The sequence below is a fragment of the Lissotriton helveticus genome, chromosome 4_1 (genome assembly GCF_964261635.1).
Source record: "Lissotriton helveticus chromosome 4_1, aLisHel1.1, whole genome shotgun sequence".
Taxonomy (NCBI): Eukaryota; Metazoa; Chordata; class Amphibia; order Caudata; family Salamandridae; genus Lissotriton; species Lissotriton helveticus.
Window position 1 is genome coordinate 2,125,777,556 of NC_136063.1, and position 11,846 is coordinate 2,125,789,401.

Genomic DNA, 11,846 nt, shown 5'->3' on the forward strand with positions numbered 1-11,846 from the left:
CTGCACCACCACTCTGCACTCTGCACTACCGCTCTGCACTCTGCACTACCACTCTGCACTACCACTCTGCACTACCACTCTGCACTACCACTCTGCACTACCACTCTGCACTACCACTCTGCACTCTGCACTACCACTCTGCACTACCACTCTGCACTCTACACTACCACTCTGCACTCTGCACTACCACTCTGCACTCTGCACTACCACTCTGCACTACCACTCTGCACTACCACTCTGCACTATCACTCTGCACTCTGCACTACCACTCTGCACTACCACTCTGCACTACCACTCTGCACTACCACTCTGCACTACCACTCTGCACTACCAATCTGCACTCTGCACTACCATTCTCACTCTGCACTCTGCACTACCACTCTGCACTCTGCACTACCACTCTGCACTCTGCACTACCACTCTGCACTCTGCACTACCACTCTGCACTCTGCACTACCACTCTGCACTCTGCACTACCACTCTGCACTACCACTCTGCACTACCACTCTGCACTACCACTCTGCACTACCACTCTGCACTCTGCACTCTGCACTACCACTCTGTATTCTGCACTACCACTCTGCACTCTGCACTACCACTCTGCACTACCACTCTGGCACTACCACTCTGGCACTACCACTCTGCACTCTGCACTACCACTCTGCACTACCACTCTGCACTACCACTCTGCACTCTGCACCACCACTCTGCACTCTGCACTACCACTCTGCACTCTGCACTACCACTCTGCACTACCACTCTGCACTACCACTCTGCACTACCAATCTGCACTCTGCACTACCACTCTGCACTACCACTCTGCACTCTGCACTACCACTCTGCACTACCACTCTGCACTACCACTCTGCACTACCACTCTGCACTACCACTCTGCACTACCAAACCAGCCCGAAGCACCCACCACGTCGACCCTGAAGTATCACCTCACAGGGCTATCAGTGCTCTAAAACAAACTCGCTTTACATTCCGTGTTCAAACAAGGAGGTGCAAGCTAGCTGAAAACTGTAAACCTTTTATTCCAAACAAACATTTTAAATTTCGGTAAAAGCATTTCAGCTATTCAAACATTGAAATTAGCCGAGTAAAGCTGAGATGAAAGGAGCAACAAAATAATGCATGGCGCGCGCCCACCAACACGCACTGCAGAATGGTGAACGCGCACACAGCATCTGGATTCCATTATAGCACCTCCCTGACAGCTCCTAATTGATATTTATGGACGGCCGTGCGCGAAACCGCCGAGAAAATGCCAACATGGCCGCCTAATGCCCTATGGCATCAAGACTACTACAAAAACAGCACCGCGACGACCAATCAGCATTCAGATAAGAAAAAACTAAGGAATGTGTCTTTCCCGAAGCCCTAAAGAAACTTTTTTTTTTTTTCTTTAACATTAGGATCTCGGAGCTCCGCCCCGAGCCCTAAAAAGTGTTAGTGGAAGCTATGGCTTAGACCAAGTGGGCGCTAGAAATAGTGCGATAACCGGGAAGGTAGATAGACGCACCAGGACCCAAAGCACATAAACTTGAAGGATGTGCAAGAAAGGGGCCCTCTGACCTAGCTGTCCTGGCACCTTTGCTAGCCCGTCTGGGCGCATATCCAAAGGTCACCCAAACGCAAGGGAACATGTGGGTGTGAGTGTATGATGCGTTTCCTTTCTCCCTCTACAAGATCAGTTAAAGAAATAAGTGAAGGACCCTTTACCCTACTTTCTGTTTCCTTTCAACCCCCCTCCTTGGGCTGCAGACCCTTTCTTGATAACAGTCTATGAATGAATCAACAGTGATGGGAGCAGAGACATCTAAAGAAAGTGAACCTGAGTCGAAAGGGACTACCCAGTACTATGTACCACCAGTAAGGGAAAGTCATGTGCACATTTCTGGAACAGTGGGGTGTGCTCACTAACGAGAATGGGAAGAAATCCTTTCCGGAACATGGAACTTTTGATCTAGAGAGGTTAGGGAACTTGCAAAAGAAGTTGAAAGGTCCTTAAATGTAAGCTAGAACCTGAACAATGGCCAGCATTTTAACATTGGCATCTTTGGTATGAAACAGACCCAGGTGAAATTGGAATACCAAATCAGATTAGGGACAGAGTTGGAGATTATGCTCCTATGATTTATTCCCCAAGATCACTGAACTACAAGATAAAGAGAAGGAGAACGAGGGCAAATGTGAAGAGGATTTGCTGGAGGTTTTTCCTATGCCTACCAATGGGTCTGCATCTCCTGATGCACCTGGAAACAGAGCAGCATAAGTGGTACCACCAGCAATGTCTATGGAATTACAAAATATGCAACAAAATGTGAAAGGAAGAGGATAAGGAGCCCCCACTAGGGGGGATAAAAGGGTGAACGGGAGAGCGGGGATAGGAAACGGGAAAGGCAGAGGAGAAGCCCAGGTTTTGGGAGGGTCATGTTCTGCGGGTGGGCAGTTGAGACATTAGAAAATAGATTATCCTAATGATGCTTTGAATGTGCCTGGTCTTACAGACCCACCCAAATGTAACCAGATCATGCAAAATCCTTACTGTGACAACCCTTACCCTGAGATCCAGAGAAGGGCAGGCTGTGCCCCGAGTTCGCTAATTCCAGTAGAAGAGAAAAGTCCCTATGTTGATTCGATCATAAATGGCAAACCCACCACTTGCCTTATTGATACCAGCGCAAGCTGTTGTGCCATGCAAACCTCTGAATTCCCTTCATTATTCTCTGAGGCTTGTCCATAGACGCAACCAGTATTTCAAACACATTTCTGACCCATCATTGGTCACATCACAGATAAGTATCATTTCCCCTTAAATCCTACCTCACCAGCAATCAAGTGGCTGAGGATAGCCTTTGTAAAATAAATTACACTGCACTGTGTACACCTGATGGAATTTACCTCAATATACATCAACATAGGGAGAATGAAGTCCTTGCTTTGCTATGTGAAAGAAATTGTCACCTGGTAGATTACACAGAAATGTCTAAAGAACTAGCCGATATGCTTTTCCAGGAGCCCTCCGCGTTATGGTCTGCAGGGACCAACAAAGCGGGGTTCACCTATTCAAAAGAAATTAAAGATCGACTTTATGAAGCTTCTTTCATAGATTCCACTTTATCCCCTAAAATCAGCAACGTAGGCAGGGATTTGATTGGTCATCAAGAAGTTCTTTGAAAAGAGGGTTTTGGTGCACAGTTAGCAGGTGTGATGCACCCATTCTTCTGATAAAGAGGGAGAAAATGACCAATGTGTACAGATTTGTGAAGGTTCTGCACACAATTAACAATGCGTTTATCCCTAGTTTCTCTGTGTTCTCCAACCCTGTCAACATTTTGCTTGTATCACTGCAAATTCCCAAGGGTTTACAGTGGTTGATCTCTGTTTTGCATTCTTTTCCATACCCATCCAGGCAGAGAATCAGTTTCTCTTCGCATTCTCTCTTAGCGGATCTCAGCTTGTCTGGCCTCAAGTCTTCACAGAATCTTCAAAAAGCTTTTCCCAAGCTTTAAAGAAAGATTTGGACACTTTGATTGCGCTCGTGAAAGTGAAGGATGCACTTTGGTTCCTTCACTTTCACAAGCGCAATCCCTGTGCAGTTCCTGTGACCAGGAGCTTCTTTCTCCTTGTCTGCTGCTCTGATCGGTCTCTGACCTTTTATACATACAAGAGGCATGTGAACTCGCATAGAACACCCCCCCGTTTGGCCCCGCACAGAAACAGTAGCCATGGGGAGAAAGCACACCTGTCCAGCCTCGACAAAGCTCATTATTGTTTTTGGGCTGATGAATGCGTTACTGAAATTGAGCATCAACTCGGGCACCTGCTTTCTTTATATCTGTAAGTGCTTCCTGTTGAGGTTTAATTTTTGTGACAGGAGCCTCGTGCCAGAATGAACCCTGCCCTTCATATTTATCCAAGACGACGCCATCGTTTTGTGCGATTCCTCTACTCAACTAGAGTACTTTCTACTGGCTTATCAGTAAGTGCTACCTCGTTGGGTAAATGTATATTGCTTTTCCTACGCTACAGCTGCGTAAAGTGCCAGAAGAGTTGTCTCCAGTGACCATGTGTGTGTTACTATGCCATCGCGCAGAAGGGCGCAGGGGTCCCTTGAGTGAGCTGGCCATAAAAAAAAAAAAAATCTGCCCGCTCGTGAATTTGCGAATTTTCAGCAATTTCACGGACCGCAAAATTGCCAAAAATCCGCACATTTCGCGAGCGTAACGGATTTTTGGTCCATGCTTAATTTAAATGATGATGCTGGCCTCCAATATTGTGGAAAACATATTCACTGTCACCACAGTTTCAGTTCACAGGTTCAAACTGCCTTAGCTGAATAACTATCTACAATCTGCCCTACCCAGGGGACTGGGTGTTTGTCCAGGTCTATCAGAGGAAGTCTGGCCTGCAGCCTAGCTGACATGGTCCATACCAGGTGCTACTCATCATCAATACAGCCATCAAGTGTTGTGGATTGCAAACGCGGAGTCACTCCTCCCAGTGCATGTGTGCTGCATCTCCCCAAGACAGCTGCACGCCAGTGTCCATCTCTAGACCTCCACTGTGCCCCAGGACATGGCCCTCCACTGGAACTGCTCCTGTTGCTGACTTACCTCCTGCAAGAGGCTGGACGTCCGAGGCCTGCCATGTTCATCTGCCCCATCGCAGGTGCACAATGATGCAAGTTACCACTCCATCCAAGGTGAATGACTGTCTGCCAGAAACTGGATCCCTCTGTGGATCTGCCTGCTCTCCACCACTGCCGTCAGCCCCTGGCTCTTGGTGGGATACTTCATTGCTGAGGAATGTGAAGTTTGTTGGAAAGCAAAACTATACTGCACCAGTGATTGGGCAGAACAACTCCTATTTGCTGTTGCTTGGGAACTATCACTCTTACTGCAGCCATTCTATCATGCAGTGTGTTCTCAGAAATGATGTGCTTTGAGATGTTATAGTTGCTGTTATGAATGCTGTAACTCACATGCTATAAGTGATATAAAATGGAAGGGTATAACCAGTGCATGGAGAAAAGGCGAGTTATAGTTAATGTAGTGAGGTGACAAGACAGTGTATGGAGTTGCGCGACAGTAAATTGAAGGTGGTGCGTAAATTATAAATGGAAGTTAGAACTGGTGGTGCAAAAATTGAAAATTTAAGTTATAACTATGCCGTTAGATTTTCTATAAACATATTGGCCAGATATAAGTAGACAACACCATCCATACAATTACAGAGGGAAAACTCCAAGCGTTCCAAGCCTTCTACCAATCGCTTTATGCAGCAGGCCTGGCCCCACTGGTACGTTGTGGGACATTTCTGAACTCCATCACCCTGCTATGTTGCACATTAGCTGAGGCTGAAGATTTAGCCTCCCCTATTTCAGCAGCCGAAATCCTAACTGTGATTAGCCCGTCTGGCAATGACCGGACACGCTGTCCCTCGTACGGTCTGATCTACTTGCTGCATCTCGACTTTAAAATATTTGCAAAAGTCCTGGCCAATTGTCTGGACAAACTGATACCTAACTTAATACACCCCGATAAGGGAGGTTTCATAATTGAGCGGACTATGAGCGATAAAACTAAATAGGCCCTATATCTCATCGACATTGCCAAAAAGAAGGGGAAAGCGGCGATCTGTCTCTCTCTAGATGAAGAAAAGGTATTCAGCAGAGTAAAATGGGAAATGCTCTTTGAGGTACTCTGGCGCATTGGCCCGGGCGACAGGATGGGTGGATGAATCGCTGCACTATATTATAATCTCACTACAAAAATCAGAGCCAATGACTACTCATCACTCCCCGTCCAAATCTGCAGTGGAACTCCCCAGGGATGTGATATGTCCCCTCTACTGTTTGACCTCTTTTTTGGAGCCCCTCTTCCAATGAATTAGAAACAATCCTCAGGTTTAAGGCATCTCATTCTGCAGAGTCCCCCTCAAAGTCTCGGCCTTCGCCCACAACATCATGCTCTCCTTTATAGAACCACAGGCCTCGCTACAAACCCTAATTACTGTGCTCAAAGATTTTCATGCAATCCCTGGCCTGTGGATCATCACGACAAAATCCGAGAGCTTGATCAAAGTGGGTGGGAGCTCCCTGGTGGAAACCCTAACCAAGACAACACCATTTTGCTAGGCAACCAACTCTATTAGATACCTGGATATCCACTTGACGCCCACCCTCTTCGCCTGGGCTAAACTCAACTTTGAGCTGCTCTTGCGTGAGATGGACGGTCACTCAGGCCCTCGTAAGCAGCGGTTTGGACTACAGCAACATCCTCTATGCGGGAACCACGGCCAAATTCCAGAAAATACTTCAATACATACAGAACGCCTCCGCACGCCTCATACTCGACATCCCCTGCCACTGCCACAGCCACATCACTGCCCACCTAAGAGACCTGCACTGGCTCCCAGTCAACAAGATTACCTTCACGCTCCTCACCCATGCTCACAAAGCACTCCATAACGCCGAACCAGCTTACCTCAACAAACGAGTCACCTTCTACACCTCAAACCACCAGCTCCGCTCCGCTGACCTCGCCCTCGCCACTGATCCACGCATCCACCAAACGACCACCAACGGCAGATCATTCTCCCACCTTGCCGCCAAGACATGGAACACCCTTCCCATCCACCTGCAACAGATCCAGGCTCTGCTGACTTTCAGGAGATATCTCAAGACCTGGGTGTTCGAGCAGTAGAAGCACCTCCCCTTAGAACCTTGAGACCCTCACAGGTGAGTAGAACGCTTTACAAATGACTGATTGATTGTCAGCCTGGCGGAATGACACCCTCTTGTGGAATAGGACGAATAGCTGCCCATAAATTTACTTTACTTCCACGCATACTTTACCTCTTTCAAGCTATAACTATACCTCTACCTCTCATAAAAGAGGAAATAGCTGGTCTCCAGACAACTTGTAAGTTGTACATCTGGGGAGGGGGGTGCCCCAGGCTGGCTACATAGACCTGCATCCGATACCCTTGAGGTGGAGGGCTGGGGTGCCTCACTTGGTTCGGTACTATCAGGCATCCCAGCTATGATTCAGTGGCTCAAAGGAGAAACCAATAAACCCTGGTGCTTTATAGACCAGAATCTAGCAACTAGGCCACTTGGTGAGGTCCCATGGGTCCCCAAGGTCATGAGAGGCAGACTCCTCTATGCCTCCCGGTTAATAGAGCCACTTTGGCAGTTTGGGACTCGATTGTATTCTAAACAGAGACTTATCTCCTTCCCATCTCCACTCACACCCATCCTCTACAATACCGAGTTCACCCCAGGACTCACTAAATGGTCGTTTCAAACCTGAAGGGAGAAGGGATGCTTTCACCGTCGAGACATTTTTGAGTGAAATCAAGTGAAAGTATTTAAGGATCTCAAAGCTGACGAGATCCTTGAATCGATCCCTGAATCTGAGCATTTCCACTATATCTAGAGCCACCACTGGGGGCCCCAAACTAGTGTTAGAACAAAGGTGACCAGGGTCCTCACCCCATTAGAAAAGTTTCTCCAGCACTTTACCACTGACAAACACTTGGTCTCAACCTTCTATTCCCTCCTCAACACCCAGTCGGCAACAACTACAACATTGTTCCAATTACGCTGGCAGACAGACCACCAGAATATCCTTGACACTAAACAATGGCAAGAAGTGTTTCACCGCAACACTGCCTTTGCCCGCTGTGCTCAGGGTAGGGAGATCCTATACAACATCTTACACAGTTGGCACCTTACCCTCCACTGCCTACACATTACCAATCCCACCTACTCAGAGGCATGCTGGCGTGGATAAGGTGGCGCTGGAACCTTTATACACATTTTATGGTCATGCCTCTACCTGGAGACTTTTTGGGATGTGGTCTTTTCAGCAATCTCCCAGATTCAAGGCTGCGAGCTAGACAAACTCCCTGAATTTGCTATTTTAGGCGCTCCACTCCACTCCACTCCACCACATCTAGCACCTGTTCCTTGCTGCGAAGCATACAATTCTTTCCCTTTGGGGGAAACCTGCACTCCCTTTTACAAACTCTGGCTTCAAAAACTGTGGCAACTGCTCAGCCATGAAAAGAACCAATATGATTTGGTGGATAAACCACTACCCTTCCACAAACTAAGTACTTACCTATCTGAACTCTAACTTCTGCGGGTGTACATGTCCGCAGACACTCCATATATTGGCCTTACTTGATCGAACGCTTATTCCTCACTTCGGCATATCTTCCACTGCTGTCGCTGATGTGTGATCTGTATTGATTTCATACAGGAATACAGGGTGTGGGACTGGAGGGACGGAAGGGTTGTCGGACACTTTTGTTTGTTCGTTCACCCGTTTGAGTATTGTGTTGTACTTGATGCATGCAAAACGTTAATAAATACAATTTAAACATAGAATTTCTAATGTTTGTATAGCTTAAGTTGGGTTTGTATAGAAACAATAACGTTTTACTGACTATAACTTACCTTTAACCTTTGCTTGAGGGAGTTGCGAAGAAAGTTGTAGAGTGGAGTACAGTCTGGTGTAGTGTTGTGTAGTGACAAACTAGAGTACAGTGTTGTACACAGGAGTAGTACAGAGAGGAGGAGTAGTATAGAGTAGAGTTTGGTAGAGTGGAGGTGCGTATAGTGTCATACAGTGGAGAACACATTCATAGAGCAGAGTAGACTGGTGTGGCGCAGAGTGCAGTGTCGTACAGCATCGTGTCAGAGTGTGTTGTAAAATAGAGTATCGTGGAGTGCAGTTCTATGGTGTTAAGTGTGGCATACAGTGGGGTGGAGTGGCATACATTGGAATAGGGTATAGTGGTGTGGCATACAGTTCGGTACAATACAATGGAATAGCATACCGTAGAATGGCATAGAGTGGAGTAGCATACTGTGGAGCGTACTAAACTGGAGCGGCATACATTGGGGTGGGGTAGACTGGAATAGTATACACTGAAGTGGGGTACAGTGGACTAGCGTACAGCGGAGTGCCATAGAGTAGAATATTGTGGAGTGGCATATAGTGGAATAGCAGAGATTGGAGAGGCGTACAGTGCAGTGGCGTAGAGTGGAATAGTCTTTATTGGAGTAGTGTACAGTGGAGTGGCACACACTGGAGTGGTGTACAATAGAGTGGGGCAGGGTGAAATGGCATACAGTGGAGCATCGTGGAGCTGCATACCGTGGAATAGCGTGGAGTAGTGTACAGTGGAGTGGCGTGTACAGTGGAGTGGCGTGTACAGTGGAGTGCCAAACAGAAGAGTGGCATAGAGTGGAGTAGTGTACAGTGGAGTGGCATATATTGGATAGTATAGAATGGAGTGGCTTACAGTGGAATAGGGCAGAATGAAGTGTTGCATAGTGCAGTGGTCTGGTGTAGACTGGCGTAGAGTACAGTGCAGTGACATACAGGGGTAAAGTGTAGAATGGAGAAGCATACAGTGGAATAGCTTTGAGTGGTCTACAGTGGAACGGCGTAGAGTGAAGTAGCATACAGTGAAGTGGCAGTGCAGTGACAAATAGTTGAGTGGCCTAGACTGGAGTGGAGTGAGGTGGGGTAGAGCGAAACAGTGTAGAGAGGAGTGGTGAACAGTGCATTGGCATGGAGTGGAGTAGCATGGAGTGGAGTAGCATGGAGTGGAGTAGCATGGAGTGGAGTAGAGTGGAGTAGCATGGAGTGGAGAAGCATGGAGTGGAGAAGCATGGAGTGGAGAAGCATGGAGTGGAGAAGCATGGAGTGGAGAAGCATGGAGTGGAGAAGCATGGAGTGGAGTAGGGTGAAAAATCCTTCAGTTGAGAATCGTGCAGTTGTATACAGTGGACTAGCATAGAACAGATTGGCGTAGAGTGGAGCAATGTACAGTGGAACGGCGTAGAGTGAAGTAGCATACAGTGAAGTGGCAGTGCAGTGACAAAGAGTTGAGTGACCTAGAATGGAGTGGCGTACAGTGGAGTGGGGTGGGGTAGAGCGAAACAGTGTGGAGTGGTGAACAGTGCATTGGTATGGTGTGGAGTAGCATAGAGTGGAGTAGCATAGAGTGGAGAGGAGTAGGGTGAAAAATCATTCTGTTGAGAATCGTGCAGTTGTATACAGTGGACTAGCATAGAATAGATTGGCGTAGAGTGGAGCAGTATACAGTGCAAAATGGAGTGTTGCACAGTGGAGTGGCAGACAGTGCAATAGCAAACAGAAGAGCAGCATAGAGTGGAGTGATGTAACTGGAGTGGGGTAGAGTGGAATAGCATCTAGTGGAGTGGCAGTGAGTGTAGTTGTGTACGGTGGAATAGCGTGGAGTGGTGTAGAGTGGAATAGCGTACAGTGAAGAGACATACAGAGGAATGGTGCCCAGAGGTTTGGCGTTCAGTGGCATACAGTGGAATAGAGTAGTGAGGTTTACAGTGGAATAACGTAGAGTTGAGTAGTATACAGTGAAGTGGTAGTACAGTGGCAAATATTTGAGTGGCATAGACTAGAGTGGAACAGCATACAGTGGAGTGTCGCAGAGTGTAGAGGAGTTGCATGCACTGCAATGGATTAGAGTGTATTGGCATACAGTGTATTAGTGTACAATTGAGTGGTGTACAGTGGAGTGACATACGCTGGAGCATAATAGAGTAGAGTGGAGTAGTATAAAGTGAGGTGGCATACAGTGAAGTGGTGTAGAGTTTAGTAGCATACAGTGGGATGGCATACAGGTAGAATAGCATAGAGTGGGGTGGGGTACAGTGGAGATGCTTACAGTGGAATAGCATAGAGTTGAGTGGAGGTAGACTACATTGGAATGTCAAAGGTTGGGGAGGTATGGATTGGAGTGGCTTAACATAGAACAGCATGGAGTGGCGTACAGTGGACTAGCGTGGAGTGGCATAGAGCGGAGTGGCATGCAATGGAGTGTGGTGGAGTGGTATATAGTGAAGTGGCATAGAGTGGAATAGCATACAGTGGAGTAGAGTGGTGTACAGTGGAGTGGCATAGAGTGGGTTAGCATACTGTTGTAATCCAAAAGAAGTGTATAAACAAAAGTAGAGAGTAAGGGATTTTTTCATATGTATGAAAAGGATTATACTCCAAGTCCCCTGGGTTAAGGTATCTATGTAACAAAAAAGGAGTTTCACCACAAGAATCGAAGATTCTGAATGGGATGTGTTTAGGGAAAAAGGAACATTTATCCTTTTGTAAAAAAAAACTCACTCACCAACCTAGGGGTGGCATGCTTCATCATTGGGGTCCACCCTGATGACTGAATGCCATCAGGGTGTGCTGCGACACAGTGGAGATGGTTTTTGTGAGTGATAAGTGCAAAAAAAGGTGTTAAAAATTGTCCTGGTATAACTTAGTTGAAAAAAACTTTATTCACAAGCTACTGAACAATATTAAAAATAGTGTTGAGATACTAGTAGGTGGTTATGATCATAAGTAACTATGTGAGTGGTCTACATGTTTCAACCTTTACAAGGCGTTTCCAGGTTTTCATCAGGACCAATGGGCAGGGAAATGGACGATCTACACACACTAACTTGTATTCAATCCTAGATTCCTGGTGCCAGGTTGCCAAAATCTGCAATCGGCATATACTCAAGCCTAAAAAACGGCGCGAACATCTGTGAGGAGTATAGGTAATCTGCCATTCCGATCTCGGCAAAACTAATATGTTTACGAGCCAAGAGAGCCTTCCTTCTGCCCCCCCCCCGATGCCTTAAAGACACACAATAGGAGTCTTTTTTTCATTTCTCGACGTTTTTTAGGCTTGAGTATACGCCGATTGCAGATTTTGGCAACCTGGCACCAGGAATCTAGGATTGAGTACACGTTAGTGTGTAGATCGTCCATTTCCCTGCCCATTGGTCCTGA